Genomic DNA, 27,542 nt, shown 5'->3' with positions numbered 1-27,542 from the left:
TTCTGTCAGAAGAGGAAAGATGCATCATTTCCTGCCTGTTATCAAAACACTGCAGGGTCTTCAATGTCGCCTAAGAACAAAGCCAGGTATGAGCATTTGCAAATGGCATCGTAGCATGGCTCTCTGCTACCATCATGCGAATAACTGCTCTTCAGCCTTGGGTCAGGCACCGTTGTTGAGAGTGATTAGGTATAAGAATTCTTCTGCCATCTCCTAAAAACACTGCTTGGCAGCGGTGGGATTCGAACCCACGCCTCCGCAGAGTCTGGAGCCTTAATCCAGCGCCTTAGACCGCTCGGCCACGCAACCCTGTGGTAATCTCTTTTTTGCAATTTTCAAGTCTGGAGTCCTCCAAAGCAGCATTCTCAACTTGGTACATGAGCAGGGCTGAACTTGTGAGGAACAATGCTTGCCTAACTTTCAAAGTAAAAAATGCTAAGCTATATGTAACTGAAAAAGAAGAAGGGTTCCAATGTCTTTTTCAAATTGTTTCCCGTCATCTGTACTGGAAGAGAGGGTTTTCAAGAGAACACAAAGGCAAGAATCATTGTAAAGTTACCAGCTGGCAGCATTCGATCCCATGCCTTCTCAGAGACTGGAGCCTAAATCCAGTGCCTTAGACCACTCAGACACGCTACCACAGGAAGACTGTATTTGCTGACATTCTTGTAGAAGAAGCTGAATTTGTCTTCTGTCAGAAGAGGAAAGATGCATCATTTCCTGCCTGTTATCAAAACACTGCAGGGTCTTCAATGTCGCCTAAGAACAAAGCCAGGTATGAGCATTTGCAAATGGCATCGTAGCATGGCTCTCTGCTACCATCATGCGAATAACTGCTCTTCAGCCTTGGGTCAGGCACCGTTGTTGAGAGTGATTAGGTATAAGAATTCTTCTGCCATCTCCTAAAAACACTGCTTGGCAGCGGTGGGATTCGAACCCACGCCTCCACAGAGACTGGAGCCTTAATCAAGCGCCTTAGACCGCTCGGCCACGCTACCCTGTGGTAATCTCTTTTTTGCAATTTTCAAGTCTGGAGTCCTCCAAAGCAGCATTCTCAACTTGGTACATGAGCAGGGCTGAACTTGTGAGGAACAATGCTTGCCTAACTTTCAAAGTAAAAAATGCTAAGCTATATGTAACTCTGAAAAAGAAGAAGGGTTCCAATGTCTTTTTCAAATTGTTTCCCGTCATCTGTACTGGAAGAGAGGGTTTTCAAGAGAACACAAAGGCAAGAATCATTGTAAAGTTACCAGCTGGCAGCATTCGATCCCATGCCTTCTCAGAGACTGGAGCCTAAATCCAGTGCCTTAGACCACTCAGACACGCTACCACAGGAAGACTGTATTTGCTGACATTCTTGTAGAAGAAGCTGAATTTGTCTTCTGTCAGAAGAGGAAAGATGCATCATTTCCTGCCTGTTATCAAAACACTGCAGGGTCTTCAATGTCGCCTAAGAACAAAGCCAGGTATGAGCATTTGCAAATGGCATCGTAGCATGGCTCTCTGCTACCATCATGCGAATAACTGCTCTTCAGCCTTGGGTCAGGCACCGTTGTTGAGAGTGATTAGGTATAAGAATTCTTCTGCCATCTCCTAAAAACACTGCTTGGCAGCGGTGGGATTCGAACCCACGCCTCCGCAGAGACTGGAGCCTTAATCAAGCGCCTTAGACCGCTCGGCCACGCTACCCTGTGGTAATCTCTTTTTTGCAATTTTCAAGTCTGGAGTCCTCCAAAGCAGCATTCTCAACTTGGTACATGAGCAGGGCTGAACTTGTGAGGAACAATGCTTGCCTAACTTTCAAAGTAAAAAATGCTAAGCTATATGTAACTCTGAAAAAGAAGAAGGGTTCCAATGTCTTTTTCAAATTGTTTCCCGTCATCTGTACTGGAAGAGAGGGTTTTCAAGAGAACACAAAGGCAAGAATCATTGTAAAGTTACCAGCTGGCAGCATTCGATCCCATGCCTTCTCAGAGACTGGAGCCTAAATCCAGTGCCTTAGACCACTCAGACACGCTACCACAGGAAGACTGCATTTGCTGACATTCTTGTGGAAGAAGGTGAATTTTTCTTCTGTCAGAAGAGGAAAGATGCATCATTTCCTGCCTGTTATCAAAACACCGCAGGGTCTTCAATGTCGCCTAAGAACAAAGCCAGGTATGAGCATTTGCAAATGGCATCGTGGCATGGCTCTCTGCTACCATCATGCGAATGACTGCTCTTCAGCCTTGCGTCAGGCACCGTTGTTGAGAGTGATTAGGTATAAGAATTCTTCTGCCATCTCCTAAAAACACTGCTTGGCAGCTGTGGGATTCGAACCCACGCCTCCGCAGAGACTGGAGCCTTAATCCAGCGCCTTAGAACGCTCGGCCACGCTACCCTGTGGTAATATCTTTTTTGCAATTTTCAAGTCTGGAGTCCTCCAAAGCAGCATTCTCAACTTGGTACATGAGCAGGGCTGAACTTGTGAGGAACAATGCTTGCCTAACTTTCAAAGTAAAAAATGCTAAGCTATATGTAACTGAAAAAGAAGAAGGGTTCCAATGTCTTTTTCAAATTGTTTCCCGTCATCTGTACTGGAAGAGAGGGTTTTCAAGAGAACACAAAGGCAAGAATCATTGTAAAGTTACCAGCTGGCAGCATTCGATCCCATGCCTTCTCAGAGACTGGAGCCTAAATCCAGTGCCTTAGACCACTCAGACACGCTACCACAGGAAGACTGCATTTGCTGACATTCTTGTGGAAGAAGGTGAATTTTTCTTCTGTCAGAAGAGGAAAGATGCATCATTTCCTGCCTGTTATCAAAACACCGCAGGGTCTTCAATGTCGCCTAAGAACAAAGCCAGGTATGAGCATTTGCAAATGGCATCGTAGCATGGCTCTCTGCTACCATCATGCGAATAACTGCTCTTCAGCCTTGGGTCAGGCACCGTTGTTGAGAGTGATTAGGTATAAGAATTCTTCTGCCATTTCCTAAAAACACTGCTTGGCAGCGGTGGGATTCGACCCCACACATCCGCAGAGACTGGAGACTAAATCCAGCTCCTTAGACCGCTCGGCCACGCTACCCTGTGGTAATATCATTTTTGCAATTTTCAAGTCTGGAGTCCTCCAAAGCAGCATTCTCAACTTGGTACATGAGCAGGGCTGAACTTGTGAGGAACAATGCTTGCCTAACTTTCAAAGTAAAAAATGCTAAGCTATATGTAACTCTGAAAAAGAAGAAGGGTTCCAATGTCTTTTTCAAATTGTTTCCCGTCATCTGTACTGGAAGAGAGGGTTTTCAAGAGAACACAAAGGCAAGAATCATTGTAAAGTTACCAGCTGGCAGCATTCGATCCCATGCCTTCTCAGAGACTGGAGCCTAAATCCAGTGCCTTAGACCACTCAGACACGCTACCACAGGAAGACTGTATTTGCTGACATTCTTGTAGAAGAAGCTGAATTTGTCTTCTGTCAGAAGAGGAAAGATGCATAATTTCCTGCCTGTTATCAAAACACTGCAGGGTCTTCAATGTCGCCTAAGAACAAAGCCAGGTATGAGCATTTGCAAATGGCATCGTAGCATGGCTCTCTGCTACCATCATGCGAATAACTGCTCTTCAGCCTTGGGTCAGGCACCGTTGTTGAGAGTGATTAGGTATAAGAATTCTTCTGCCATCTCCTAAAAACACTGCTTGGCAGCGGTGGGATTCGAACCCACGCCTCCGCAGAGACTGGAGCCTTAATCAAGCGCCTTAGACCGCTCGGCCACGCTACCCTGTGGTAATCTCTTTTTTGCAATTTTCAAGTCTGGAGTCCTCCAAAGCAGCATTCTCAACTTGGTACATGAGCAGGGCTGAACTTGTGAGGAACAATGCTTGCCTAACTTTCAAAGTAAAAAATGCTAAGCTATATGTAACTCTGAAAAAGAAGAAGGGTTCCAATGTCTTTTTCAAATTGTTTCCCGTCATCTGTACTGGAAGAGAGGGTTTTCAAGAGAACACAAAGGCAAGAATCATTGTAAAGTTACCAGCTGGCAGCATTCGATCCCATGCCTTCTCAGAGACTGGAGCCTAAATCCAGTGCCTTAGACCACTCAGACACGCTACCACAGGAAGACTGCATTTGCTGACATTCTTGTGGAAGAAGGTGAATTTTTCTTCTGTCAGAAGAGGAAAGATGCATCATTTCCTGCCTGTTATCAAAACACCGCAGGGTCTTCAATGTCGCCTAAGAACAAAGCCAGGTATGAGCATTTGCAAATGGCATCGTGGCATGGCTCTCTGCTACCATCATGCGAATGACTGCTCTTCAGCCTTGGGTCAGGCACCGTTGTTGAGAGTGATTAGGTATAAGAATTCTTCTGCCATCTCCTAAAAACACTGCTTGGCAGCGGTGGGATTCAAACCCAAGCCTCCGCAGAGACTGGAGCCTAAATCCAGCGCCTTAGACCGCTCGGCCACGCTACCCTTTGGTAATATCTTTTTTGCAATTTTCAAGTCTGGAGTCCTCCAAAGCAGCATTCTCAACTTGGTACATGAGCAGGGCTGAACTTGTGAGGAACAATGCTTGCCTAACTTTCAAAGTAAAAAATGCTAAGCTATATGTAACTCTGAAAAAGAAGAAGGGTTCCAATGTCTTTTTCAAATTGTTTCCCGTCATCTGTACTGGAAGAGAGGGTTTTCAAGAGAACACAAAGGCAAGAATCATTGTAAAGTTACCAGCTGGCAGCATTCGATGCCATGCCTTCTCAGAGACTGGAGCCTAAATCCAGTGCCTTAGACCACTCAGACACGCTACCACAGGAAGACTGTATTTGCTGACATTCTTGTAGAAGAAGCTGAATTTGTCTTCTGTCAGAAGAGGAAAGATGCATCATTTCCTGCCTGTTATCAAAACACTGCAGGGTCTTCAATGTCGCCTAAGAACAAAGCCAGGTATGAGCATTTGCAAATGGCATCGTAGCATGGCTCTCTGCTACCATCATGCGAATAACTGCTCTTCAGCCTTGGGTCAGGCACCGTTGTTGAGAGTGATTAGGTATAAGAATTCTTCTGCCATCTCCTAAAAACACTGCTTGGCAGCGGTGGGATTCGAACCCACGCCTCCGCAGAGTCTGGAGCCTTAATCCAGCGCCTTAGACCGCTCGGCCACGCAACCCTGTGGTAATCTCTTTTTTGCAATTTTCAAGTCTGGAGTCCTCCAAAGCAGCATTCTCAACTTGGTACATGAGCAGGGCTGAACTTGTGAGGAACAATGCTTGCCTAACTTTCAAAGTAAAAAATGCTAAGCTATATGTAACTGAAAAAGAAGAAGGGTTCCAATGTCTTTTTCAAATTGTTTCCCGTCATCTGTACTGGAAGAGAGGGTTTTCAAGAGAACACAAAGGCAAGAATCATTGTAAAGTTACCAGCTGGCAGCATTCGATCCCATGCCTTCTCAGAGACTGGAGCCTAAATCCAGTGCCTTAGACCACTCAGACACGCTACCACAGGAAGACTGTATTTGCTGACATTCTTGTAGAAGAAGCTGAATTTGTCTTCTGTCAGAAGAGGAAAGATGCATCATTTCCTGCCTGTTATCAAAACACTGCAGGGTCTTCAATGTCGCCTAAGAACAAAGCCAGGTATGAGCATTTGCAAATGGCATCGTAGCATGGCTCTCTGCTACCATCATGCGAATAACTGCTCTTCAGCCTTGGGTCAGGCACCGTTGTTGAGAGTGATTAGGTATAAGAATTCTTCTGCCATCTCCTAAAAACACTGCTTGGCAGCGGTGGGATTCGAACCCACGCCTCCGCAGAGACTGGAGCCTTAATCAAGCGCCTTAGACCGCTCGGCCACGCTACCCTGTGGTAATCTCTTTTTTGCAATTTTCAAGTCTGGAGTCCTCCAAAGCAGCATTCTCAACTTGGTACATGAGCAGGGCTGAACTTGTGAGGAACAATGCTTGCCTAACTTTCAAAGTAAAAAATGCTAAGCTATATGTAACTCTGAAAAAGAAGAAGGGTTCCAATGTCTTTTTCAAATTGTTTCCCGTCATCTGTACTGGAAGAGAGGGTTTTCAAGAGAACACAAAGGCAAGAATCATTGTAAAGTTACCAGCTGGCAGCATTCGATCCCATGCCTTCTCAGAGACTGGAGCCTAAATCCAGTGCCTTAGACCACTCAGACACGCTACCACAGGAAGACTGCATTTGCTGACATTCTTGTGGAAGAAGGTGAATTTTTCTTCTGTCAGAAGAGGAAAGATGCATCATTTCCTGCCTGTTATCAAAACACCGCAGGGTCTTCAATGTCGCCTAAGAACAAAGCCAGGTATGAGCATTTGCAAATGGCATCGTGGCATGGCTCTCTGCTACCATCATGCGAATGACTGCTCTTCAGCCTTGGGTCAGGCACCGTTGTTGAGAGTGATTAGGTATAAGAATTCTTCTGCCATCTCCTAAAAACACTGCTTGGCAGCGGTGGGATTCAAACCCAAGCCTCCGCAGAGACTGGAGCCTAAATCCAGCGCCTTAGACCGCTCGGCCACGCTACCCTTTGGTAATATCTTTTTTGCAATTTTCAAGTCTGGAGTCCTCCAAAGCAGCATTCTCAACTTGGTACATGAGCAGGGCTGAACTTGTGAGGAACAATGCTTGCCTAACTTTCAAAGTAAAAAATGCTAAGCTATATGTAACTCTGAAAAAGAAGAAGGGTTCCAATGTCTTTTTCAAATTGTTTCCCGTCATCTGTACTGGAAGAGAGGGTTTTCAAGAGAACACAAAGGCAAGAATCATTGTAAAGTTACCAGCTGGCAGCATTCGATGCCATGCCTTCTCAGAGACTGGAGCCTAAATCCAGTGCCTTAGACCACTCAGACACGCTACCACAGGAAGACTGTATTTGCTGACATTCTTGTAGAAGAAGCTGAATTTGTCTTCTGTCAGAAGAGGAAAGATGCATCATTTCCTGCCTGTTATCAAAACACTGCAGGGTCTTCAATGTCGCCTAAGAACAAAGCCAGGTATGAGCATTTGCAAATGGCATCGTAGCATGGCTCTCTGCTACCATCATGCGAATAACTGCTCTTCAGCCTTGGGTCAGGCACCGTTGTTGAGAGTGATTAGGTATAAGAATTCTTCTGCCATCTCCTAAAAACACTGCTTGGCAGCGGTGGGATTCGAACCCACGCCTCCGCAGAGTCTGGAGCCTTAATCCAGCGCCTTAGACCGCTCGGCCACGCAACCCTGTGGTAATCTCTTTTTTGCAATTTTCAAGTCTGGAGTCCTCCAAAGCAGCATTCTCAACTTGGTACATGAGCAGGGCTGAACTTGTGAGGAACAATGCTTGCCTCACTTTCAAAGTAAAAAATGCTAAGCTATATGTAACTGAAAAAGAAGAAGGGTTCCAATGTCTTTTTCAAATTGTTTCCCGTCATCTGTACTGGAAGAGAGGGTTTTCAAGAGAACACAAAGGCAAGAATCATTGTAAAGTTACCAGCTGGCAGCATTCGATCCCATGCCTTCTCAGAGACTGGAGCCTAAATCCAGTGCCTTAGACCACTCAGACACGCTACCACAGGAAGACTGTATTTGCTGACATTCTTGTAGAAGAAGCTGAATTTGTCTTCTGTCAGAAGAGGAAAGATGCATCATTTCCTGCCTGTTATCAAAACACTGCAGGGTCTTCAATGTCGCCTAAGAACAAAGCCAGGTATGAGCATTTGCAAATGGCATCGTAGCATGGCTCTCTGCTACCATCATGCGAATAACTGCTCTTCAGCCTTGGGTCAGGCACCGTTGTTGAGAGTGATTAGGTATAAGAATTCTTCTGCCATCTCCTAAAAACACTGCTTGGCAGCGGTGGGATTCGAACCCACGCCTCCGCAGAGACTGGAGCCTTAATCAAGCGCCTTAGACCGCTCGGCCACGCTACCCTGTGGTAATCTCTTTTTTGCAATTTTCAAGTCTGGAGTCCTCCAAAGCAGCATTCTCAACTTGGTACATGAGCAGGGCTGAACTTGTGAGGAACAATGCTTGCCTAACTTTCAAAGTAAAAAATGCTAAGCTATATGTAACTCTGAAAAAGAAGAAGGGTTCCAATGTCTTTTTCAAATTGTTTCCCGTCATCTGTACTGGAAGAGAGGGTTTTCAAGAGAACACAAAGGCAAGAATCATTGTAAAGTTACCAGCTGGCAGCATTCGATCCCATGCCTTCTCAGAGACTGGAGCCTAAATCCAGTGCCTTAGACCACTCAGACACGCTACCACAGGAAGACTGCATTTGCTGACATTCTTGTGGAAGAAGGTGAATTTTTCTTCTGTCAGAAGAGGAAAGATGCATCATTTCCTGCCTGTTATCAAAACACCGCAGGGTCTTCAATGTCGCCTAAGAACAAAGCCAGGTATGAGCATTTGCAAATGGCATCGTGGCATGGCTCTCTGCTACCATCATGCGAATGACTGCTCTTCAGCCTTGGGTCAGGCACCGTTGTTGAGAGTGATTAGGTATAAGAATTCTTCTGCCATCTCCTAAAAACACTGCTTGGCAGCGGTGGGATTCAAACCCACGCCTCCGCAGAGACTGGAGCCTAAATACAGCGCCTTAGACCGCTCGGCCACGCTACCCTTTGGTAATATCTTTTTTGCAATTTTCAAGTCTGGAGTCCTCCAAAGCAGCATTCTCAACTTGGTACATGAGCAGGGCTGAACTTGTGAGGAACAATGCTTGCCTAACTTTCAAAGTAAAAAATGCTAAGCTATATGTAACTCTGAAAAAGAAGAAGGGTTCCAATGTCTTTTTCAAATTGTTTCCCGTCATCTGTACTGGAAGAGAGGGTTTTCAAGAGAACACAAAGGCAAGAATCATTGTAAAGTTACCAGCTGGCAGCATTCGATGCCATGCCTTCTCAGAGACTGGAGCCTAAATCCAGTGCCTTAGACCACTCAGACACGCTACCACAGGAAGACTGTATTTGCTGACATTCTTGTAGAAGAAGCTGAATTTGTCTTCTGTCAGAAGAGGAAAGATGCATCATTTCCTGCCTGTTATCAAAACACTGCAGGGTCTTCAATGTCGCCTAAGAACAAAGCCAGGTATGAGCATTTGCAAATGGCATCGTAGCATGGCTCTCTGCTACCATCATGCGAATAACTGCTCTTCAGCCTTGGGTCAGGCACCGTTGTTGAGAGTGATTAGGTATAAGAATTCTTCTGCCATCTCCTAAAAACACTGCTTGGCAGCGGTGGGATTCGAACCCACGCCTCCGCAGAGTCTGGAGCCTTAATCCAGCGCCTTAGACCGCTCGGCCACGCAACCCTGTGGTAATCTCTTTTTTGCAATTTTCAAGTCTGGAGTCCTCCAAAGCAGCATTCTCAACTTGGTACATGAGCAGGGCTGAACTTGTGAGGAACAATGCTTGCCTAACTTTCAAAGTAAAAAATGCTAAGCTATATGTAACTGAAAAAGAAGAAGGGTTCCAATGTCTTTTTCAAATTGTTTCCCGTCATCTGTACTGGAAGAGAGGGTTTTCAAGAGAACACAAAGGCAAGAATCATTGTAAAGTTACCAGCTGGCAGCATTCGATCCCATGCCTTCTCAGAGACTGGAGCCTAAATCCAGTGCCTTAGACCACTCAGACACGCTACCACAGGAAGACTGTATTTGCTGACATTCTTGTAGAAGAAGCTGAATTTGTCTTCTGTCAGAAGAGGAAAGATGCATCATTTCCTGCCTGTTATCAAAACACTGCAGGGTCTTCAATGTCGCCTAAGAACAAAGCCAGGTATGAGCATTTGCAAATGGCATCGTAGCATGGCTCTCTGCTACCATCATGCGAATAACTGCTCTTCAGCCTTGGGTCAGGCACCGTTGTTGAGAGTGATTAGGTATAAGAATTCTTCTGCCATCTCCTAAAAACACTGCTTGGCAGCGGTGGGATTCGAACCCACGCCTCCGCAGAGACTGGAGCCTTAATCCAGCGCCTTAGACCGCTCGGCCACGCTACCCTGTGGTAATCTCTTTTTTGCAATTTTCAAGTCTGGAGTCCTCCAAAGCAGCATTCTCAACTTGGTACATGAGCAGGGCTGAACTTGTGAGGAACAATGCTTGCCTAACTTTCAAAGTAAAAAATGCTAAGCTATATGTAACTCTGAAAAAGAAGAAGGGTTCCAATGTCTTTTTCAAATTGTTTCCCGTCATCTGTACTGGAAGAGAGGGTTTTCAAGAGAACACAAAGGCAAGAATCATTGTAAAGTTACCAGCTGGCAGCATTCGATCCCATGCCTTCTCAGAGACTGGAGCCTAAATCCAGTGCCTTAGACCACTCAGACACGCTACCACAGGAAGACTGTATTTGCTGACATTCTTGTAGAAGAAGCTGAATTTGTCTTCTGTCAGAAGAGGAAAGATGCATCATTTCCTGCCTGTTATCAAAACACTGCAGGGTCTTCAATGTCGCCTAAGAACAAAGCCAGGTATGAGCATTTGCAAATGGCATCGTAGCATGGCTCTCTGCTACCATCATGCGAATAACTGCTCTTCAGCCTTGGGTCAGGCACCGTTGTTGAGAGTGATTAGGTATAAGAATTCTTCTGCCATCTCCTAAAAACACTGCTTGGCAGCGGTGGGATTCGAACCCACGCCTCCGCAGAGACTGGAGCCTTAATCAAGCGCCTTAGACCGCTCGGCCACGCTACCCTGTGGTAATCTCTTTTTTGCAATTTTCAAGTCTGGAGTCCTCCAAAGCAGCATTCTCAACTTGGTACATGAGCAGGGCTGAACTTGTGAGGAACAATGCTTGCCTAACTTTCAAAGTAAAAAATGCTAAGCTATATGTAACTGAAAAAGAAGAAGGGTTCCAATGTCTTTTTCAAATTGTTTCCCATCATCTGTACTGGAAGAGAGGGTTTTCAAGAGAACACAAAGGCAAGAATCATTGTAAAGTTACCAGCTGGCAGCATTCGATCCCATGCCTTCTCAGAGACTGGAGCCTAAATCCAGTGCCTTAGACCACTCAGACACGCTACCACAGGAAGACTGCATTTGCTGACATTCTTGTGGAAGAAGGTGAATTTTTCTTCTGTCAGAAGAGGAAAGATGCATCATTTCCTGCCTGTTATCAAAACACCGCAGGGTCTTCAATGTCGCCTAAGAACAAAGCCAGGTATGAGCATTTGCAAATGGCATCGTGGCATGGCTCTCTGCTACCATCATGCGAATGACTGCTCTTCAGCCTTGGGTCAGGCACCGTTGTTGAGAGTGATTAGGTATAAGAATTCTTCTGCCATCTCCTAAAAACACTGCTTGGCAGCGGTGGGATTCAAACCCACGCCTCCGCAGAGACTGGAGCCTAAATCCAGCGCCTTAGACCGCTCGGCCACGCTACCCTTTGGTAATATCTTTTTTGCAATTTTCAAGTCTGGAGTCCTCCAAAGCAGCATTCTCAACTTGGTACATGAGCAGGGCTGAACTTGTGAGGAACAATGCTTGCCTAACTTTCAAAGTAAAAAATGCTAAGCTATATGTAACTCTGAAAAAGAAGAAGGGTTCCAATGTCTTTTTCAAATTGTTTCCCGTCATCTGTACTGGAAGAGAGGGTTTTCAAGAGAACACAAAGGCAAGAATCATTGTAAAGTTACCAGCTGGCAGCATTCGATGCCATGCCTTCTCAGAGACTGGAGCCTAAATCCAGTGCCTTAGACCACTCAGACACGCTACCACAGGAAGACTGTATTTGCTGACATTCTTGTAGAAGAAGCTGAATTTGTCTTCTGTCAGAAGAGGAAAGATGCATCATTTCCTGCCTGTTATCAAAACACTGCAGGGTCTTCAATGTCGCCTAAGAACAAAGCCAGGTATGAGCATTTGCAAATGGCATCGTAGCATGGCTCTCTGCTACCATCATGCGAATAACTGCTCTTCAGCCTTGGGTCAGGCACCGTTGTTGAGAGTGATTAGGTATAAGAATTCTTCTGCCATCTCCTAAAAACACTGCTTGGCAGCGGTGGGATTCGAACCCACGCCTCCGCAGAGTCTGGAGCCTTAATCCAGCGCCTTAGACCGCTCGGCCACGCAACCCTGTGGTAATCTCTTTTTTGCAATTTTCAAGTCTGGAGTCCTCCAAAGCAGCATTCTCAACTTGGTACATGAGCAGGGCTGAACTTGTGAGGAACAATGCTTGCCTAACTTTCAAAGTAAAAAATGCTAAGCTATATGTAACTGAAAAAGAAGAAGGGTTCCAATGTCTTTTTCAAATTGTTTCCCGTCATCTGTACTGGAAGAGAGGGTTTTCAAGAGAACACAAAGGCAAGAATCATTGTAAAGTTACCAGCTGGCAGCATTCGATCCCATGCCTTCTCAGAGACTGGAGCCTAAATCCAGTGCCTTAGACCACTCAGACACGCTACCACAGGAAGACTGTATTTGCTGACATTCTTGTAGAAGAAGCTGAATTTGTCTTCTGTCAGAAGAGGAAAGATGCATAATTTCCTGCCTGTTATCAAAACACTGCAGGGTCTTCAATGTCGCCTAAGAACAAAGCCAGGTATGAGCATTTGCAAATGGCATCGTAGCATGGCTCTCTGCTACCATCATGCGAATAACTGCTCTTCAGCCTTGGGTCAGGCACCGTTGTTGAGAGTGATTAGGTATAAGAATTCTTCTGCCATCTCCTAAAAACACTGCTTGGCAGCGGTGGGATTCGAACCCACGCCTCCGCAGAGACTGGAGCCTTAATCAAGCGCCTTAGACCGCTCGGCCACGCTACCCTGTGGTAATCTCTTTTTTGCAATTTTCAAGTCTGGAGTCCTCCAAAGCAGCATTCTCAACTTGGTACATGAGCAGGGCTGAACTTGTGAGGAACAATGCTTGCCTAACTTTCAAAGTAAAAAATGCTAAGCTATATGTAACTCTGAAAAAGAAGAAGGGTTCCAATGTCTTTTTCAAATTGTTTCCCGTCATCTGTACTGGAAGAGAGGGTTTTCAAGAGAACACAAAGGCAAGAATCATTGTAAAGTTACCAGCTGGCAGCATTCGATCCCATGCCTTCTCAGAGACTGGAGCCTAAATCCAGTGCCTTAGACCACTCAGACACGCTACCACAGGAAGACTGCATTTGCTGACATTCTTGTGGAAGAAGGTGAATTTTTCTTCTGTCAGAAGAGGAAAGATGCATCATTTCCTGCCTGTTATCAAAACACCGCAGGGTCTTCAATGTCGCCTAAGAACAAAGCCAGGTATGAGCATTTGCAAATGGCATCGTGGCATGGCTCTCTGCTACCATCATGCGAATGACTGCTCTTCAGCCTTGGGTCAGGCACCGTTGTTGAGAGTGATTAGGTATAAGAATTCTTCTGCCATCTCCTAAAAACACTGCTTGGCAGCGGTGGGATTCAAACCCACGCCTCCGCAGAGACTGGAGCCTAAATCCAGCGCCTTAGACCGCTCGGCCACGCTACCCTTTGGTAATATCTTTTTTGCAATTTTCAAGTCTGGAGTCCTCCAAAGCAGCATTCTCAACTTGGTACATGAGCAGGGCTGAACTTGTGAGGAACAATGCTTGCCTAACTTTCAAAGTAAAAAATGCTAAGCTATATGTAACTCTGAAAAAGAAGAAGGGTTCCAATGTCTTTTTCAAATTGTTTCCCGTCATCTGTACTGGAAGAGAGGGTTTTCAAGAGAACACAAAGGCAAGAATCATTGTAAAGTTACCAGCTGGCAGCATTCGATGCCATGCCTTCTCAGAGACTGGAGCCTAAATCCAGTGCCTTAGACCACTCAGACACGCTACCACAGGAAGACTGTATTTGCTGACATTCTTGTAGAAGAAGCTGAATTTGTCTTCTGTCAGAAGAGGAAAGATGCATCATTTCCTGCCTGTTATCAAAACACTGCAGGGTCTTCAATGTCGCCTAAGAACAAAGCCAGGTATGAGCATTTGCAAATGGCATCGTAGCATGGCTCTCTGCTACCATCATGCGAATAACTGCTCTTCAGCCTTGGGTCAGGCACCGTTGTTGAGAGTGATTAGGTATAAGAATTCTTCTGCCATCTCCTAAAAACACTGCTTGGCAGCGGTGGGATTCGAACCCACGCCTCCGCAGAGTCTGGAGCCTTAATCCAGCGCCTTAGACCGCTCGGCCACGCAACCCTGTGGTAATCTCTTTTTTGCAATTTTCAAGTCTGGAGTCCTCCAAAGCAGCATTCTCAACTTGGTACATGAGCAGGGCTGAACTTGTGAGGAACAATGCTTGCCTAACTTTCAAAGTAAAAAATGCTAAGCTATATGTAACTGAAAAAGAAGAAGGGTTCCAATGTCTTTTTCAAATTGTTTCCCGTCATCTGTACTGGAAGAGAGGGTTTTCAAGAGAACACAAAGGCAAGAATCATTGTAAAGTTACCAGCTGGCAGCATTCGATCCCATGCCTTCTCAGAGACTGGAGCCTAAATCCAGTGCCTTAGACCACTCAGACACGCTACCACAGGAAGACTGTATTTGCTGACATTCTTGTAGAAGAAGCTGAATTTGTCTTCTGTCAGAAGAGGAAAGATGCATCATTTCCTGCCTGTTATCAAAACACTGCAGGGTCTTCAATGTCGCCTAAGAACAAAGCCAGGTATGAGCATTTGCAAATGGCATCGTAGCATGGCTCTCTGCTACCATCATGCGAATAACTGCTCTTCAGCCTTGGGTCAGGCACCGTTGTTGAGAGTGATTAGGTATAAGAATTCTTCTGCCATCTCCTAAAAACACTGCTTGGCAGCGGTGGGATTCGAACCCACGCCTCCGCAGAGACTGGAGCCTTAATCAAGCGCCTTAGACCGCTCGGCCACGCTACCCTGTGGTAATCTCTTTTTTGCAATTTTCAAGTCTGGAGTCCTCCAAAGCAGCATTCTCAACTTGGTACATGAGCAGGGCTGAACTTGTGAGGAACAATGCTTGCCTAACTTTCAAAGTAAAAAATGCTAAGCTATATGTAACTCTGAAAAAGAAGAAGGGTTCCAATGTCTTTTTCAAATTGTTTCCCGTCATCTGTACTGGAAGAGAGGGTTTTCAAGAGAACACAAAGGCAAGAATCATTGTAAAGTTACCAGCTGGCAGCATTCGATCCCATGCCTTCTCAGAGACTGGAGCCTAAATCCAGTGCCTTAGACCACTCAGACACGCTACCACAGGAAGACTGCATTTGCTGACATTCTTGTGGAAGAAGGTGAATTTTTCTTCTGTCAGAAGAGGAAAGATGCATCATTTCCTGCCTGTTATCAAAACACCGCAGGGTCTTCAATGTCGCCTAAGAACAAAGCCAGGTATGAGCATTTGCAAATGGCATCGTGGCATGGCTCTCTGCTACCATCATGCGAATGACTGCTCTTCAGCCTTGGGTCAGGCACCGTTGTTGAGAGTGATTAGGTATAAGAATTCTTCTGCCATCTCCTAAAAACACTGCTTGGCAGCGGTGGGATTCAAACCCACGCCTCCGCAGAGACTGGAGCCTAAATCCAGCGCCTTAGACCGCTCGGCCACGCTACCCTTTGGTAATATCTTTTTTGCAATTTTCAAGTCTGGAGTCCTCCAAAGCAGCATTCTCAACTTGGTACATGAGCAGGGCTGAACTTGTGAGGAACAATGCTTGCCTAACTTTCAAAGTAAAAAATGCTAAGCTATATGTAACTCTGAAAAAGAAGAAGGGTTCCAATGTCTTTTTCAAATTGTTTCCCGTCATCTGTACTGGAAGAGAGGGTTTTCAAGAGAACACAAAGGCAAGAATCATTGTAAAGTTACCAGCTGGCAGCATTCGATGCCATGCCTTCTCAGAGACTGGAGCCTAAATCCAGTGCCTTAGACCACTCAGACACGCTACCACAGGAAGACTGTATTTGCTGACATTCTTGTAGAAGAAGCTGAATTTGTCTTCTGTCAGACGAGGAAAGATGCATAATTTCCTGCCTGTTATCAAAACACTGCAGGGTCTTCAATGTCGCCTAAGAACAAAGCCAGGTATGAGCATTTGCAAATGGCATCGTAGCATGGCTCTCTGCTACCATCATGCGAATAACTGCTCTTCAGCCTTGGGTCAGGCACCGTTGTTGAGAGTGATTAGGTATAAGAATTCTTCTGCCATCTCCTAAAAACACTGCTTGGCAGCGGTGGGATTCGAACCCACGCCTCCGCAGAGTCTGGAGCCTTAATCCAGCGCCTTAGACCGCTCGGCCACGCAACCCTGTGGTAATCTCTTTTTTGCAATTTTCAAGTCTGGAGTCCTCCAAAGCAGCATTCTCAACTTGGTACATGAGCAGGGCTGAACTTGTGAGGAACAATGCTTGCCTAACTTTCAAAGTAAAAAATGCTAAGCTATATGTAACTCTGAAAAAGAAGAAGGGTTCCAATGTCTTTTTCAAATTGTTTCCCGTCATCTGTACTGGAAGAGAGGGTTTTCAAGAGAACACAAAGGCAAGAATCATTGTAAAGTTACCAGCTGGCAGCATTCGATCCCATGCCTTCTCAGAGACTGGAGCCTAAATCCAGTGCCTTAGACCACTCAGACACGCTACCACAGGAAGACTGTATTTGCTGACATTCTTGTAGAAGAAGCTGAATTTGTCTTCTGTCAGAAGAGGAAAGATGCATCATTTCCTGCCTGTTATCAAAACACTGCAGGGTCTTCAATGTCGCCTAAGAACAAAGCCAGGTATGAGCATTTGCAAATGGCATCGTAGCATGGCTCTCTGCTACCATCATGCGAATAACTGCTCTTCAGCCTTGGGTCAGGCACCGTTGTTGAGAGTGATTAGGTATAAGAATTCTTCTGCCATCTCCTAAAAACACTGCTTGGCAGCGGTGGGATTCGAACCCACGCCTCCGCAGAGACTGGAGCCTTAATCCAGCGCCTTAGACCGCTCGGCCACGCTACCCTGTGGTAATCTCTTTTTTGCAATTTTCAAGTCTGGAGTCCTCCAAAGCAGCATTCTCAACTTGGTACATGAGCAGGGCTGAACTTGTGAGGAACAATGCTTGCCTAACTTTCAAAGTAAAAAATGCTAAGCTATATGTAACTCTGAAAAAGAAGAAGGGTTCCAATGTCTTTTTCAAATTGTTTCCCGTCATCTGTACTGGAAGAGAGGGTTTTCAAGAGAACACAAAGGCAAGAATCATTGTAAAGTTACCAGCTGGCAGCATTCGATCCCATGCCTTCTCAGAGACTGGAGCCTAAATCCAGTGCCTTAAACCACTCAGACACGCTACCACAGGAAGACTGTATTTGCTGACATTCTTGTAGAAGAAGCTGAATTTGTCTTCTGTCAGAAGAGGAAAGATGCATCATTTCCTGCCTGTTATCAAAACACTGCAGGGTCTTCAATGTCGCCTAAGAACAAAGCCAGGTATGAGCATTTGCAAATGGCATCGTAGCATGGCTCTCTGCTACCATCATGCGAATAACTGCTCTTCAGCCTTGGGTCAGGCACCGTTGTTGAGAGTGATTAGGTATAAGAATTCTTCTGCCATCTCCTAAAAACACTGCTTGGCAGCGGTGGGATTCGAACCCACGCCTCCGCAGAGACTGGAGCCTTAATCCAGCGCCTTAGACCGCTCGGCCACGCTACCCTGTGGTAATATCTTTTTTGCAATTTTCAAGTCTGGAGTCCTCCAAAGCAGCATTCTCAACTTGGTACATGAGCAGGGCTGAACTTGTGAGGAACAATGCTTGCCTAACTTTCAAAGTAAAAAATGCTAAGCTATATGTAACTCTGAAAAAGAAGAAGGGTTCCAATGTCTTTTTCAAATTGTTTCCCGTCATCTGTACTGGAAGAGAGGGTTTTCAAGAGAACACAAAGGCAAGAATCATTGTAAAGTTACCAGCTGGCAGCATTCGATCCCATGCCTTCTCAGAGACTGGAGCCTAAATCCAGTGCCTTAGACCACTCAGACACGCTACCACAGGTAGACTGCATTTGCTGACATTCTTGTGGAAGAAGGTGAATTTTTCTTCTGTCAGAAGAGGAAAGATGCATCATTTCCTGCCTGTTATCAAAACACTGCAGGGTCTTCAATGTCGCCTAAGAACAAAGCCAGGTATGAGCATTTGCAAATGGCATCGTAGCATGGCTCTCTGCTACCATCATGCGAATAACTGCTCTTCAGCCTTGGGTCAGGCACCGTTGTTGAGAGTGATTAGGTATAAGAATTCTTCTGCCATCTCCTAAAAACACTGCTTGGCAGCGGTGGGATTCGAACCCACGCCTCCGCAGAGACTGGAGCCTTAATCCAGCGCCTTAGACCGCTCGGCCACGCTACCCTGTGGTAATCTCTTTTTTGCAATTTTCAAGTCTGGAGTTCTCCAAAGCAGCATTCTCAACTTGGTACATGAGCAGGGCTGAACTTGTGAGGAACAATGCTTGCCTAACTTTCAAAGTAAAAAATGCTAAGCTATATGTAACTCTGAAAAAGAAGAAGGGTTCCAATGTCTTTTTCAAATTGTTTCCCGTCATCTGTACTGGAAGAGAGGGTTTTCAAGAGAACACAAAGGCAAGAATCATTGTAAAGTTACCAGCTGGCAGCATTCGATCCCATGCCTTCTCAGAGACTGGAGCCTAAATCCAGTGCCATAGACCACTCAGACACGCTACCACAGGAAGACTGCATTTGCTGACATTCTTGTGGAAGAAGGTGAATTTTTCTTCTGTCAGAAGAGGAAAGATGCATCATTTCCTGCCTGTTATCAAAACACCGCAGGGTCTTCAATGTCGCCTAAGAACAAAGCCAGGTATGAGCATTTGCAAATGGCATCGTGGCATGGCTCTCTGCTACCATCATGCGAATGACTGCTCTTCAGCCTTGGGTCAGGCACCATTGTTGAGAGTGATTAGGTATAAGAATTCTTCTGCCATCTCTTAAAAACACTGCTTGGCAGCGGTGGGATTCGAACCCACGCCTCCGCAGACACTGGAGCATAAATCCAGCGCCTTAGACCGCTCGGCCACGCTACCCTTTGGTAATATCTTTTTTGCAATTTTCAAGTCTGGAGTCCTCCAAAGCAGCATTCTCAACTTGGTACATGAGCAGGGCTGAACTTGTGAGGAACAATGCTTGCCTAACTTTCAAAGTAAAAAATGCTAAGCTATATGTAACTCTGAAAAAGAAGAAGGGTTCCAATGTCTTTTTCAAATTGTTTCCCGTCATCTGTACTGGAAGAGAGGGTTTTCAAGAGAACACAAAGGCAAGAATCATTGTAAAGTTACCAGCTGGCAGCATTCGATCCCATGCCTTCTCAGAGACTGGAGCCTAAATCCAGTGCCTTAAACCACTCAGACACGCTACCACAGGAAGACTGTATTTGCTGACATTCTTGTAGAAGAAGCTGAATTTGTCTTCTGTCAGAAGAGGAAAGATGCATCATTTCCTGCCTGTTATCAAAACACTGCAGGGTCTTCAATGTCGCCTAAGAACAAAGCCAGGTATGAGCATTTGCAAATGGCATCGTAGCATGGCTCTCTGCTACCATCATGCGAATAACTGCTCTTCAGCCTTGGGTCAGGCACCGTTGTTGAGAGTGATTAGGTATAAGAATTCTTCTGCCATCTCCTAAAAACACTGCTTGGCAGCGGTGGGATTCGAACCCACGCCTCCGCAGAGACTGGAGCCTTAATCCAGCGCCTTAGACCGCTCGGCCACGCTACCCTGTGGTAATATCTTTTTTGCAATTTTCAAGTCTGGAGTCCTCCAAAGCAGCATTCTCAACTTGGTACATGAGCAGGGCTGAACTTGTGAGGAACAATGCTTGCCTAACTTTCAAAGTAAAAAATGCTAAGCTATATGTAACTCTGAAAAAGAAGAAGGGTTCCAATGTCTTTTTCAAATTGTTTCCCGTCATCTGTACTGGAAGAGAGGGTTTTCAAGAGAACACAAAGGCAAGAATCATTGTAAAGTTACCAGCTGGCAGCATTCGATCCCATGCCTTCTCAGAGACTGGAGCCTAAATCCAGTGCCTTAGACCACTCAGACACGCTACCACAGGTAGACTGCATTTGCTGACATTCTTGTGGAAGAAGGTGAATTTTTCTTCTGTCAGAAGAGGAAAGATGCATCATTTCCTGCCTGTTATCAAAACACTGCAGGGTCTTCAATGTCGCCTAAGAACAAAGCCAGGTATGAGCATTTGCAAATGGCATCGTAGCATGGCTCTCTGCTACCATCATGCGAATAACTGCTCTTCAGCCTTGGGTCAGGCACCGTTGTTGAGAGTGATTAGGTATAAGAATTCTTCTGCCATCTCCTAAAAACACTGCTTGGCAGCGGTGGGATTCGAACCCACGCCTCCGCAGAGACTGGAGCCTTAATCCAGCGCCTTAGACCGCTCGGCCACGCTACCCTGTGGTAATCTCTTTTTTGCAATTTTCAAGTCTGGAGTTCTCCAAAGCAGCATTCTCAACTTGGTACATGAGCAGGGCTGAACTTGTGAGGAACAATGCTTGCCTAACTTTCAAAGTAAAAAATGCTAAGCTATATGTAACTCTGAAAAAGAAGAAGGGTTCCAATGTCTTTTTCAAATTGTTTCCCGTCATCTGTACTGGAAGAGAGGGTTTTCAAGAGAACACAAAGGCAAGAATCATTGTAAAGTTACCAGCTGGCAGCATTCGATCCCATGCCTTCTCAGAGACTGGAGCCTAAATCCAGTGCCATAGACCACTCAGACACGCTACCACAGGAAGACTGCATTTGCTGACATTCTTGTGGAAGAAGGTGAATTTTTCTTCTGTCAGAAGAGGAAAGATGCATCATTTCCTGCCTGTTATCAAAACACCGCAGGGTCTTCAATGTCGCCTAAGAACAAAGCCAGGTATGAGCATTTGCAAATGGCATCGTGGCATGGCTCTCTGCTACCATCATGCGAATGACTGCTCTTCAGCCTTGGGTCAGGCACCATTGTTGAGAGTGATTAGGTATAAGAATTCTTCTGCCATCTCTTAAAAACACTGCTTGGCAGCGGTGGGATTCGAACCCACGCCTCCGCAGACACTGGAGCATAAATCCAGCGCCTTAGACCGCTCGGCCACGCTACCCTTTGGTAATATCTTTTTTGCAATTTTCAAGTCTGGAGTCCTCCAAAGCAGCATTCTCAACTTGGTACATGAGCAGGGCTGAACTTGTGAGGAACAATGCTTGCCTAACTTTCAAAGTAAAAAATGCTAATCTATATGTAACTCTGAAAAAGAAGAAGGGTTCCAATGTCTTTTTCAAATTGTTTCCCGTCATCTGTACTGGAAGAGAGGGTTTTCAAGAGAACACAAAGGCAAGAATCATTGTAAAGTTACCAGCTGGCAGCATTCGATCCCATGCCTTCTCAGAGACTGGAGCCTAAATCCAGTGCCTTAAACCACTCAGACACGCTACCACAGGAAGACTGTATTTGCTGACATTCTTGTAGAAGAAGCTGAATTTGTCTTCTGTCAGAAGAGGAAAGATGCATCATTTCCTGCCTGTTATCAAAACACTGCAGGGTCTTCAATGTCGCCTAAGAACAAAGCCAGGTATGAGCATTTGCAAATGGCATCGTAGCATGGCTCTCTGCTACCATCATGCGAATAACTGCTCTTCAGCCTTGGGTCAGGCACCGTTGTTGAGAGTGATTAGGTATAAGAATTCTTCTGCCATCTCCTAAAAACACTGCTTGGCAGCGGTGGGATTCGAACCCACGCCTCCGCAGAGACTGGAGCCTTAATCCAGCGCCTTAGACCGCTCGGCCACGCTACCCTGTGGTAATCTCTTTTTTGCAATTTTCAAGTCTGGAGTTCTCCAAAGCAGCATTCTCAACTTGGTACATGAGCAGGGCTGAACTTGTGAGGAACAATGCTTGCCTAACTTTCAAAGTAAAAAATGCTAAGCTATATGTAACTCTGAAAAAGAAGAAGGGTTCCAATGTCTTTTTCAAATTGTTTCCCGTCATCTGTACTGGAAGAGAGGGTTTTCAAGAGAACACAAAGGCAAGAATCATTGTAAAGTTACCAGCTGGCAGCATTCGATCCCATGCCTTCTCAGAGACTGGAGCCTAAATCCAGTTCCTTAGACCACTCAGACACGCTACCACAGGAAGACTGCATTTGCTGACATTCTTGTGGAAGAAGGTGAATTTTTCTTCTGTCAGAAGAGGAAAGATGCATCATTTCCTGCCTGTTATCAAAACACCGCAGGGTCTTCAATGTCGCCTAAGAACAAAGCCAGGTATGAGCATTTGCAAATGGCATCGTGGCATGGCTCTCTGCTACCATCATGCGAATGACTGCTCTTCAGCCTTGGGTCAGGCACCATTGTTGAGAGTGATTAGGTATAAGAATTCTTCTGCCATCTCTTAAAAACACTGCTTGGCAGCGGTGGGATTCGAACCCACGCCTCCGCAGAGACTGGAGCCTAAATCCAGCGCCTTAGACCGCTCTGCCACGCTACCCTTTGGTAATATCTTTTTTGCAATTTTCAAGTCTGGAGTCCTCCAAAGCAGCATTCTCAACTTGGTACATGAGCAGGGCTGAACTTGTGAGGAACAATGCTTGCCTAACTTTCAAAGTAAAAAATGCTAAGCTATATGTAACTCTGAAAAAGAAGAAGGGTTCCAATGTCTTTTTCAAATTGTTTCCCGTCATCTGTACTGGAAGAGAGGGTTTTCAAGAGAACACAAAGGCAAGAATCATTGTAAAGTTACCAGCTGACAGCATTCGATCCCATGCCTTCTCAGAGACTGGAGCCTAAATCCAGTGCCTTAGACCACTCAGACACGCTACCACAGGAAGACTGTATTTGCTGACATTCTTGTAGAAGAAGCTGAATTTGTCTTCTGTCAGAAGAGGAAAGATGCATCATTTCCTGCCTGTTATCAAAACACTGCAGGGTCTTCAATGTCGCCTAAGAACAAAGCCAGGTATGAGCATTTGCAAATGGCATCGTAGCATGGCTCTCTGCTACCATCATGCGAATAACTGCTCTTCAGCCTTGGGTCAGGCACCGTTGTTGAGAGTGATTAGGTATAAGAATTCTTCTGCCATCTCCTAAAAACACTGCTTGGCAGCGGTGGGATTCGAACCCACGCCTCCGCAGAGACTGGAGCCTTAATCCAGCGCCTTAGACCGCTCGGCCACGCTACCCTGTGGTAATATCTTTTTTGCAATTTTCAAGTCTGGAGTCCTCCAAAGCAGCATTCTCAACTTGGTACATGAGCAGGGCTGAACTTGTGAGGAACAATGCTTGCCTAACTTTCAAAGTAAAAAATGCTAAGCTATATGTAACTCTGAAAAAGAAGAAGGGTTCCAATGTCTTTTTCAAATTGTTTCCCGTCATCTGTACTGGAAGAGAGGGTTTTCAAGAGAACACAAAGGCAAGAATCATTGTAAAGTTACCAGCTGGCAGCATTCGATCCCATGCCTTCTCAGAGACTGGAGCCTAAATCCAGTGCCTTAGACCACTCAGACACGCTACCACAGGTAGACTGCATTTGCTGACATTCTTGTGGAAGAAGGTGAATTTTTCTTCTGTCAGAAGAGGAAAGATGCATCATTTCCTGCCTGTTATCAAAACACTGCAGGGTCTTCAATGTCGCCTAAGAACAAAGCCAGGTATGAGCATTTGCAAATGGCATCGTAGCATGGCTCTCTGCTACCATCATGCGAATAACTGCTCTTCAGCCTTGGGTCAGGCACCGTTGTTGAGAGTGATTAGGTATAAGAATTCTTCTGCCATCTCCTAAAAACACTGCTTGGCAGCGGTGGGATTCGAACCCACGCCTCCGCAGAGACTGGAGCCTTAATCCAGCGCCTTAGACCGCTCGGCCACGCTACCCTGTGGTAATCTCTTTTTTGCAATTTTCAAGTCTGGAGTTCTCCAAAGCAGCATTCTCAACTTGGTACATGAGCAGGGCTGAACTTGTGAGGAACAATGCTTGCCTAACTTTCAAAGTAAAAAATGCTAAGCTATATGTAACTCTGAAAAAGAAGAAGGGTTCCAATGTCTTTTTCAAATTGTTTCCCGTCATCTGTACTGGAAGAGAGGGTTTTCAAGAGAACACAAAGGCAAGAATCATTGTAAAGTTACCAGCTGGCAGCATTCGATCCCATGCCTTCTCAGAGACTGGAGCCTAAATCCAGTGCCATAGACCACTCAGACACGCTACCACAGGAAGACTGCATTTGCTGACATTCTTGTGGAAGAAGGTGAATTTTTCTTCTGTCAGAAGAGGAAAGATGCATCATTTCCTGCCTGTTATCAAAACACCGCAGGGTCTTCAATGTCGCCTAAGAACAAAGCCAGGTATGAGCATTTGCAAATGGCATCGTGGCATGGCTCTCTGCTACCATCATGCGAATGACTGCTCTTCAGCCTTGGGTCAGGCACCATTGTTGAGAGTGATTAGGTATAAGAATTCTTCTGCCATCTCTTAAAAACACTGCTTGGCAGCGGTGGGATTCGAACCCACGCCTCCGCAGACACTGGAGCATAAATCCAGCGCCTTAGACCGCTCGGCCACGCTACCCTTTGGTAATATCTTTTTTGCAATTTTCAAGTCTGGAGTCCTCCAAAGCAGCATTCTCAACTTGGTACATGAGCAGGGCTGAACTTGTGAGGAACAATGCTTGCCTAACTTTCAAAGTAAAAAATGCTAAGCTATATGTAACTCTGAAAAAGAAGAAGGGTTCCAATGTCTTTTTCAAATTGTTTCCCGTCATCTGTACTGGAAGAGAGGGTTTTCAAGAGAACACAAAGGCAAGAATCATTGTAAAGTTACCAGCTGGCAGCATTCGATCCCATGCCTTCTCAGAGACTGGAGCCTAAATCCAGTGCCTTAAACCACTCAGACACGCTACCACAGGAAGACTGTATTTGCTGACATTCTTGTAGAAGAAGCTGAATTTGTCTTCTGTCAGAAGAGGAAAGATGCATCATTTCCTGCCTGTTATCAAAACACTGCAGGGTCTTCAATGTCGCCTAAGAACAAAGCCAGGTATGAGCATTTGCAAATGGCATCGTAGCATGGCTCTCTGCTACCATCATGCGAATAACTGCTCTTCAGCCTTGGGTCAGGCACCGTTGTTGAGAGTGATTAGGTATAAGAATTCTTCTGCCATCTCCTAAAAACACTGCTTGGCAGCGGTGGGATTCGAACCCACGCCTCCGCAGAGACTGGAGCCTTAATCCAGCGCCTTAGACCGCTCGGCCACGCTACCCTGTGGTAATCTCTTTTTTGCAATTTTCAAGTCTGGAGTTCTCCAAAGCAGCATTCTCAACTTGGTACATGAGCAGGGCTGAACTTGTGAGGAACAATGCTTGCCTAACTTTCAAAGTAAAAAATGCTAAGCTATATGTAACTCTGAAAAAGAAGAAGGGTTCCAATGTCTTTTTCAAATTGTTTCCCGTCATCTGTACTGGAAGAGAGGGTTTTCAAGAGAACACAAAGGCAAGAATCATTGTAAAGTTACCAGCTGGCAGCATTCGATCCCATGCCTTCTCAGAGACTGGAGCCTAAATCCAGTTCCTTAGACCACTCAGACACGCTACCACAGGAAGACTGCATTTGCTGACATTCTTGTGGAAGAAGGTGAATTTTTCTTCTGTCAGAAGAGGAAAGATGCATCATTTCCTGCCTGTTATCAAAACACCGCAGGGTCTTCAATGTCGCCTAAGAACAAAGCCAGGTATGAGCATTTGCAAATGGCATCGTGGCATGGCTCTCTGCTACCATCATGCGAATGACTGCTCTTCAGCCTTGGGTCAGGCACCATTGTTGAGAGTGATTAGGTATAAGAATTCTTCTGCCATCTCTTAAAAACACTGCTTGGCAGCGGTGGGATTCGAACCCACGCCTCCGCAGAGACTGGAGCCTAAATCCAGCGCCTTAGACCGCTCTGCCACGCTACCCTTTGGTAATATCTTTTTTGCAATTTTCAAGTCTGGAGTCCTCCAAAGCAGCATTCTCAACTTGGTACATGAGCAGGGCTGAACTTGTGAGGAACAATGCTTGCCTAACTTTCAAAGTAAAAAATGCTAAGCTATATGTAACTCTGAAAAAGAAGAAGGGTTCCAATGTCTTTTTCAAATTGTTTCCCGTCATCTGTACTGGAAGAGAGGGTTTTCAAGAGAACACAAAGGCAAGAATCATTGTAAAGTTACCAGCTGACAGCATTCGATCCCATGCCTTCTCAGAGACTGGAGCCTAAATCCAGTGCCTTAGACCACTCAGACACGCTACCACAGGAAGACTGTATTTGCTGACATTCTTGTAGAAGAAGCTGAATTTGTCTTCTGTCAGAAGAGGAAAGATGCATCATTTCCTGCCTGTTATCAAAACACTGCAGGGTCTTCAATGTCGCCTAAGAACAAAGCCAGGTATGAGCATTTGCAAATGGCATCGTAGCATGGCTCTCTGCTACCATCATGCGAATAACTGCTCTTCAGCCTTGGGTCAGGCACCGTTGTTGAGAGTGATTAGGTATAAGAATTCTTCTGCCATCTCCAAAAAAACTGCTTGGCAGCGGTGGGATTCGAACCCTCGCCTCCGCAGAGACTGGAGCCTTAATCCAGCGCCTTAGACCGCTCGGCCACGCTACCCTGTGGTAATCTCTTTTTTGCAATTTTCAAGTCTGGAGTCCTCCAAAGCAGCATTCTCAACTTGGTACATGAGCAGGGCTGAACTTGTGAGGAACAATGCTTGCCTAACTTTCAAAGTAAAAAATGCTAAGCTATATGTAACTCTGAAAAAGAAGAAGGGTTCCAATGTCTTTTTCAAATTGTTTCCCGTCATCTGTACTGGAAGAGAGGGTTTTCAAGAGAACACAAAGGCAAGAATCATTGTAAAGTTACCAGCTGGCAGCATTCGATCCCATGCCTTCTCAGAGACTGGAGCCTAAATCCAGTGCCTTAGACCACTCAGACACGCTACCACAGGAAGACTGTATTTGCTGACATTCTTGTAGAAGAAGCTGAATTTGTCTTCTGTCAGAAGAGGAAAGATGCATCATTTCCTGCCTGTTATCAAAACACTGCAGGGTCTTCAATGTCGCCTAAGAACAAAGCCAGGTATGAGCATTTGCAAATGGCATCGTAGCATGGCTCTCTGCTACCATCATGCGAATAACTGCTCTTCAGCCTTGGGTCAGGCACCGTTGTTGAGAGTGATTAGGTATAAGAATTCTTCTGCCATCTCCTAAAAACACTGCTTGGCAGCGGTGGGATTCGAACCCACGCCTCCGCAGAGACTGGAGCCTTAATCCAGCGCCTTAGACCGCTCGGCCACGCTACCCTGTGGTAATATCTTTTTTGCAATTTTCAAGTCTGGAGTCCTCCAAAGCAGCATTCTCAACTTGGTACATGAGCAGGGCTGAACTTGTGAGGAACAATGCTTGCCTAACTTTCAAAGTAAAAAATGCTAAGCTATATGTAACTCTGAAAAAGAAGAAGGGTTCCAATGTCTTTTTCAAATTGTTTCCCGTCATCTGTACTGGAAGAGAGGGTTTTCAAGAGAACACAAAGGCAAGAATCATTGTAAAGTTACCAGCTGGCAGCATTCGATCCCATGCCTTCTCAGAGACTGGAGCCTAAAT

At 45.5% G+C, this 27,542-nt stretch overlaps 39 non-coding genes across 39 annotated transcripts; all 39 read right to left on the bottom strand.

Annotated features, from left to right (window-relative positions):
- Positions 1-227: 227 nt before the first annotated feature.
- Positions 228-309, bottom strand: trnal-aag (transfer RNA leucine (anticodon AAG)). Its single transcript has one exon. It is a non-coding gene; the product is annotated as a tRNA-Leu (tRNA).
- Positions 310-916: 607 nt separating this feature from the next.
- trnal-aag (transfer RNA leucine (anticodon AAG)) lies at positions 917-998 on the bottom strand. Its single transcript has one exon. It is a non-coding gene; the product is annotated as a tRNA-Leu (tRNA).
- Positions 999-1,607: 609 nt separating this feature from the next.
- On the bottom strand, positions 1,608-1,689 carry trnal-aag (transfer RNA leucine (anticodon AAG)). The gene has a single exon. It is a non-coding gene; the product is annotated as a tRNA-Leu (tRNA).
- Positions 1,690-2,298: 609 nt separating this feature from the next.
- On the bottom strand, positions 2,299-2,380 carry trnal-aag (transfer RNA leucine (anticodon AAG)). The gene has a single exon. It is a non-coding gene; the product is annotated as a tRNA-Leu (tRNA).
- Positions 2,381-3,678: 1,298 nt separating this feature from the next.
- Positions 3,679-3,760, bottom strand: trnal-aag (transfer RNA leucine (anticodon AAG)). Its single transcript has one exon. It is a non-coding gene; the product is annotated as a tRNA-Leu (tRNA).
- Positions 3,761-4,369: 609 nt separating this feature from the next.
- On the bottom strand, positions 4,370-4,451 carry trnal-uag (transfer RNA leucine (anticodon UAG)). Its single transcript has one exon. It is a non-coding gene; the product is annotated as a tRNA-Leu (tRNA).
- Positions 4,452-5,060: 609 nt separating this feature from the next.
- Positions 5,061-5,142, bottom strand: trnal-aag (transfer RNA leucine (anticodon AAG)). The gene has a single exon. It is a non-coding gene; the product is annotated as a tRNA-Leu (tRNA).
- Positions 5,143-5,749: 607 nt separating this feature from the next.
- trnal-aag (transfer RNA leucine (anticodon AAG)) lies at positions 5,750-5,831 on the bottom strand. The gene has a single exon. It is a non-coding gene; the product is annotated as a tRNA-Leu (tRNA).
- A 609-nt stretch (positions 5,832-6,440) lies between these two features.
- On the bottom strand, positions 6,441-6,522 carry trnal-uag (transfer RNA leucine (anticodon UAG)). The gene has a single exon. It is a non-coding gene; the product is annotated as a tRNA-Leu (tRNA).
- A 609-nt stretch (positions 6,523-7,131) lies between these two features.
- On the bottom strand, positions 7,132-7,213 carry trnal-aag (transfer RNA leucine (anticodon AAG)). The gene has a single exon. It is a non-coding gene; the product is annotated as a tRNA-Leu (tRNA).
- Positions 7,214-7,820: 607 nt separating this feature from the next.
- Positions 7,821-7,902, bottom strand: trnal-aag (transfer RNA leucine (anticodon AAG)). The gene has a single exon. It is a non-coding gene; the product is annotated as a tRNA-Leu (tRNA).
- A 609-nt stretch (positions 7,903-8,511) lies between these two features.
- Positions 8,512-8,593, bottom strand: trnal-uag (transfer RNA leucine (anticodon UAG)). The gene has a single exon. It is a non-coding gene; the product is annotated as a tRNA-Leu (tRNA).
- A 609-nt stretch (positions 8,594-9,202) lies between these two features.
- Positions 9,203-9,284, bottom strand: trnal-aag (transfer RNA leucine (anticodon AAG)). The gene has a single exon. It is a non-coding gene; the product is annotated as a tRNA-Leu (tRNA).
- A 607-nt stretch (positions 9,285-9,891) lies between these two features.
- Positions 9,892-9,973, bottom strand: trnal-aag (transfer RNA leucine (anticodon AAG)). Its single transcript has one exon. It is a non-coding gene; the product is annotated as a tRNA-Leu (tRNA).
- A 609-nt stretch (positions 9,974-10,582) lies between these two features.
- Positions 10,583-10,664, bottom strand: trnal-aag (transfer RNA leucine (anticodon AAG)). Its single transcript has one exon. It is a non-coding gene; the product is annotated as a tRNA-Leu (tRNA).
- Positions 10,665-11,271: 607 nt separating this feature from the next.
- Positions 11,272-11,353, bottom strand: trnal-uag (transfer RNA leucine (anticodon UAG)). The gene has a single exon. It is a non-coding gene; the product is annotated as a tRNA-Leu (tRNA).
- A 609-nt stretch (positions 11,354-11,962) lies between these two features.
- trnal-aag (transfer RNA leucine (anticodon AAG)) lies at positions 11,963-12,044 on the bottom strand. The gene has a single exon. It is a non-coding gene; the product is annotated as a tRNA-Leu (tRNA).
- A 607-nt stretch (positions 12,045-12,651) lies between these two features.
- On the bottom strand, positions 12,652-12,733 carry trnal-aag (transfer RNA leucine (anticodon AAG)). Its single transcript has one exon. It is a non-coding gene; the product is annotated as a tRNA-Leu (tRNA).
- Positions 12,734-13,342: 609 nt separating this feature from the next.
- trnal-uag (transfer RNA leucine (anticodon UAG)) lies at positions 13,343-13,424 on the bottom strand. The gene has a single exon. It is a non-coding gene; the product is annotated as a tRNA-Leu (tRNA).
- A 609-nt stretch (positions 13,425-14,033) lies between these two features.
- Positions 14,034-14,115, bottom strand: trnal-aag (transfer RNA leucine (anticodon AAG)). Its single transcript has one exon. It is a non-coding gene; the product is annotated as a tRNA-Leu (tRNA).
- A 607-nt stretch (positions 14,116-14,722) lies between these two features.
- trnal-aag (transfer RNA leucine (anticodon AAG)) lies at positions 14,723-14,804 on the bottom strand. The gene has a single exon. It is a non-coding gene; the product is annotated as a tRNA-Leu (tRNA).
- Positions 14,805-15,413: 609 nt separating this feature from the next.
- trnal-uag (transfer RNA leucine (anticodon UAG)) lies at positions 15,414-15,495 on the bottom strand. The gene has a single exon. It is a non-coding gene; the product is annotated as a tRNA-Leu (tRNA).
- Positions 15,496-16,104: 609 nt separating this feature from the next.
- Positions 16,105-16,186, bottom strand: trnal-aag (transfer RNA leucine (anticodon AAG)). Its single transcript has one exon. It is a non-coding gene; the product is annotated as a tRNA-Leu (tRNA).
- Positions 16,187-16,795: 609 nt separating this feature from the next.
- On the bottom strand, positions 16,796-16,877 carry trnal-aag (transfer RNA leucine (anticodon AAG)). Its single transcript has one exon. It is a non-coding gene; the product is annotated as a tRNA-Leu (tRNA).
- Positions 16,878-17,486: 609 nt separating this feature from the next.
- Positions 17,487-17,568, bottom strand: trnal-aag (transfer RNA leucine (anticodon AAG)). Its single transcript has one exon. It is a non-coding gene; the product is annotated as a tRNA-Leu (tRNA).
- A 609-nt stretch (positions 17,569-18,177) lies between these two features.
- trnal-aag (transfer RNA leucine (anticodon AAG)) lies at positions 18,178-18,259 on the bottom strand. The gene has a single exon. It is a non-coding gene; the product is annotated as a tRNA-Leu (tRNA).
- A 609-nt stretch (positions 18,260-18,868) lies between these two features.
- On the bottom strand, positions 18,869-18,950 carry trnai-uau (transfer RNA isoleucine (anticodon UAU)). The gene has a single exon. It is a non-coding gene; the product is annotated as a tRNA-Ile (tRNA).
- A 609-nt stretch (positions 18,951-19,559) lies between these two features.
- Positions 19,560-19,641, bottom strand: trnal-aag (transfer RNA leucine (anticodon AAG)). Its single transcript has one exon. It is a non-coding gene; the product is annotated as a tRNA-Leu (tRNA).
- A 609-nt stretch (positions 19,642-20,250) lies between these two features.
- On the bottom strand, positions 20,251-20,332 carry trnal-aag (transfer RNA leucine (anticodon AAG)). Its single transcript has one exon. It is a non-coding gene; the product is annotated as a tRNA-Leu (tRNA).
- Positions 20,333-20,941: 609 nt separating this feature from the next.
- Positions 20,942-21,023, bottom strand: trnai-uau (transfer RNA isoleucine (anticodon UAU)). Its single transcript has one exon. It is a non-coding gene; the product is annotated as a tRNA-Ile (tRNA).
- A 609-nt stretch (positions 21,024-21,632) lies between these two features.
- Positions 21,633-21,714, bottom strand: trnal-aag (transfer RNA leucine (anticodon AAG)). The gene has a single exon. It is a non-coding gene; the product is annotated as a tRNA-Leu (tRNA).
- Positions 21,715-22,323: 609 nt separating this feature from the next.
- trnal-uag (transfer RNA leucine (anticodon UAG)) lies at positions 22,324-22,405 on the bottom strand. Its single transcript has one exon. It is a non-coding gene; the product is annotated as a tRNA-Leu (tRNA).
- A 609-nt stretch (positions 22,406-23,014) lies between these two features.
- Positions 23,015-23,096, bottom strand: trnal-aag (transfer RNA leucine (anticodon AAG)). Its single transcript has one exon. It is a non-coding gene; the product is annotated as a tRNA-Leu (tRNA).
- A 609-nt stretch (positions 23,097-23,705) lies between these two features.
- On the bottom strand, positions 23,706-23,787 carry trnal-aag (transfer RNA leucine (anticodon AAG)). Its single transcript has one exon. It is a non-coding gene; the product is annotated as a tRNA-Leu (tRNA).
- A 609-nt stretch (positions 23,788-24,396) lies between these two features.
- Positions 24,397-24,478, bottom strand: trnai-uau (transfer RNA isoleucine (anticodon UAU)). Its single transcript has one exon. It is a non-coding gene; the product is annotated as a tRNA-Ile (tRNA).
- A 609-nt stretch (positions 24,479-25,087) lies between these two features.
- Positions 25,088-25,169, bottom strand: trnal-aag (transfer RNA leucine (anticodon AAG)). The gene has a single exon. It is a non-coding gene; the product is annotated as a tRNA-Leu (tRNA).
- A 609-nt stretch (positions 25,170-25,778) lies between these two features.
- trnal-uag (transfer RNA leucine (anticodon UAG)) lies at positions 25,779-25,860 on the bottom strand. Its single transcript has one exon. It is a non-coding gene; the product is annotated as a tRNA-Leu (tRNA).
- A 608-nt stretch (positions 25,861-26,468) lies between these two features.
- Positions 26,469-26,550, bottom strand: trnal-aag (transfer RNA leucine (anticodon AAG)). Its single transcript has one exon. It is a non-coding gene; the product is annotated as a tRNA-Leu (tRNA).
- A 609-nt stretch (positions 26,551-27,159) lies between these two features.
- Positions 27,160-27,241, bottom strand: trnal-aag (transfer RNA leucine (anticodon AAG)). Its single transcript has one exon. It is a non-coding gene; the product is annotated as a tRNA-Leu (tRNA).
- Between the last annotated feature and the right edge of the window lie 301 nt (positions 27,242-27,542).

This window comes from Brachyhypopomus gauderio, chromosome 1 (genome assembly GCF_052324685.1).
Source record: "Brachyhypopomus gauderio isolate BG-103 chromosome 1, BGAUD_0.2, whole genome shotgun sequence".
NCBI classification, from domain to species: Eukaryota; Metazoa; Chordata; class Actinopteri; order Gymnotiformes; family Hypopomidae; genus Brachyhypopomus; species Brachyhypopomus gauderio.
Note: the sequence above shows the minus strand (reverse complement) of the source record. Positions and strands in the feature narration are given on the sequence as shown.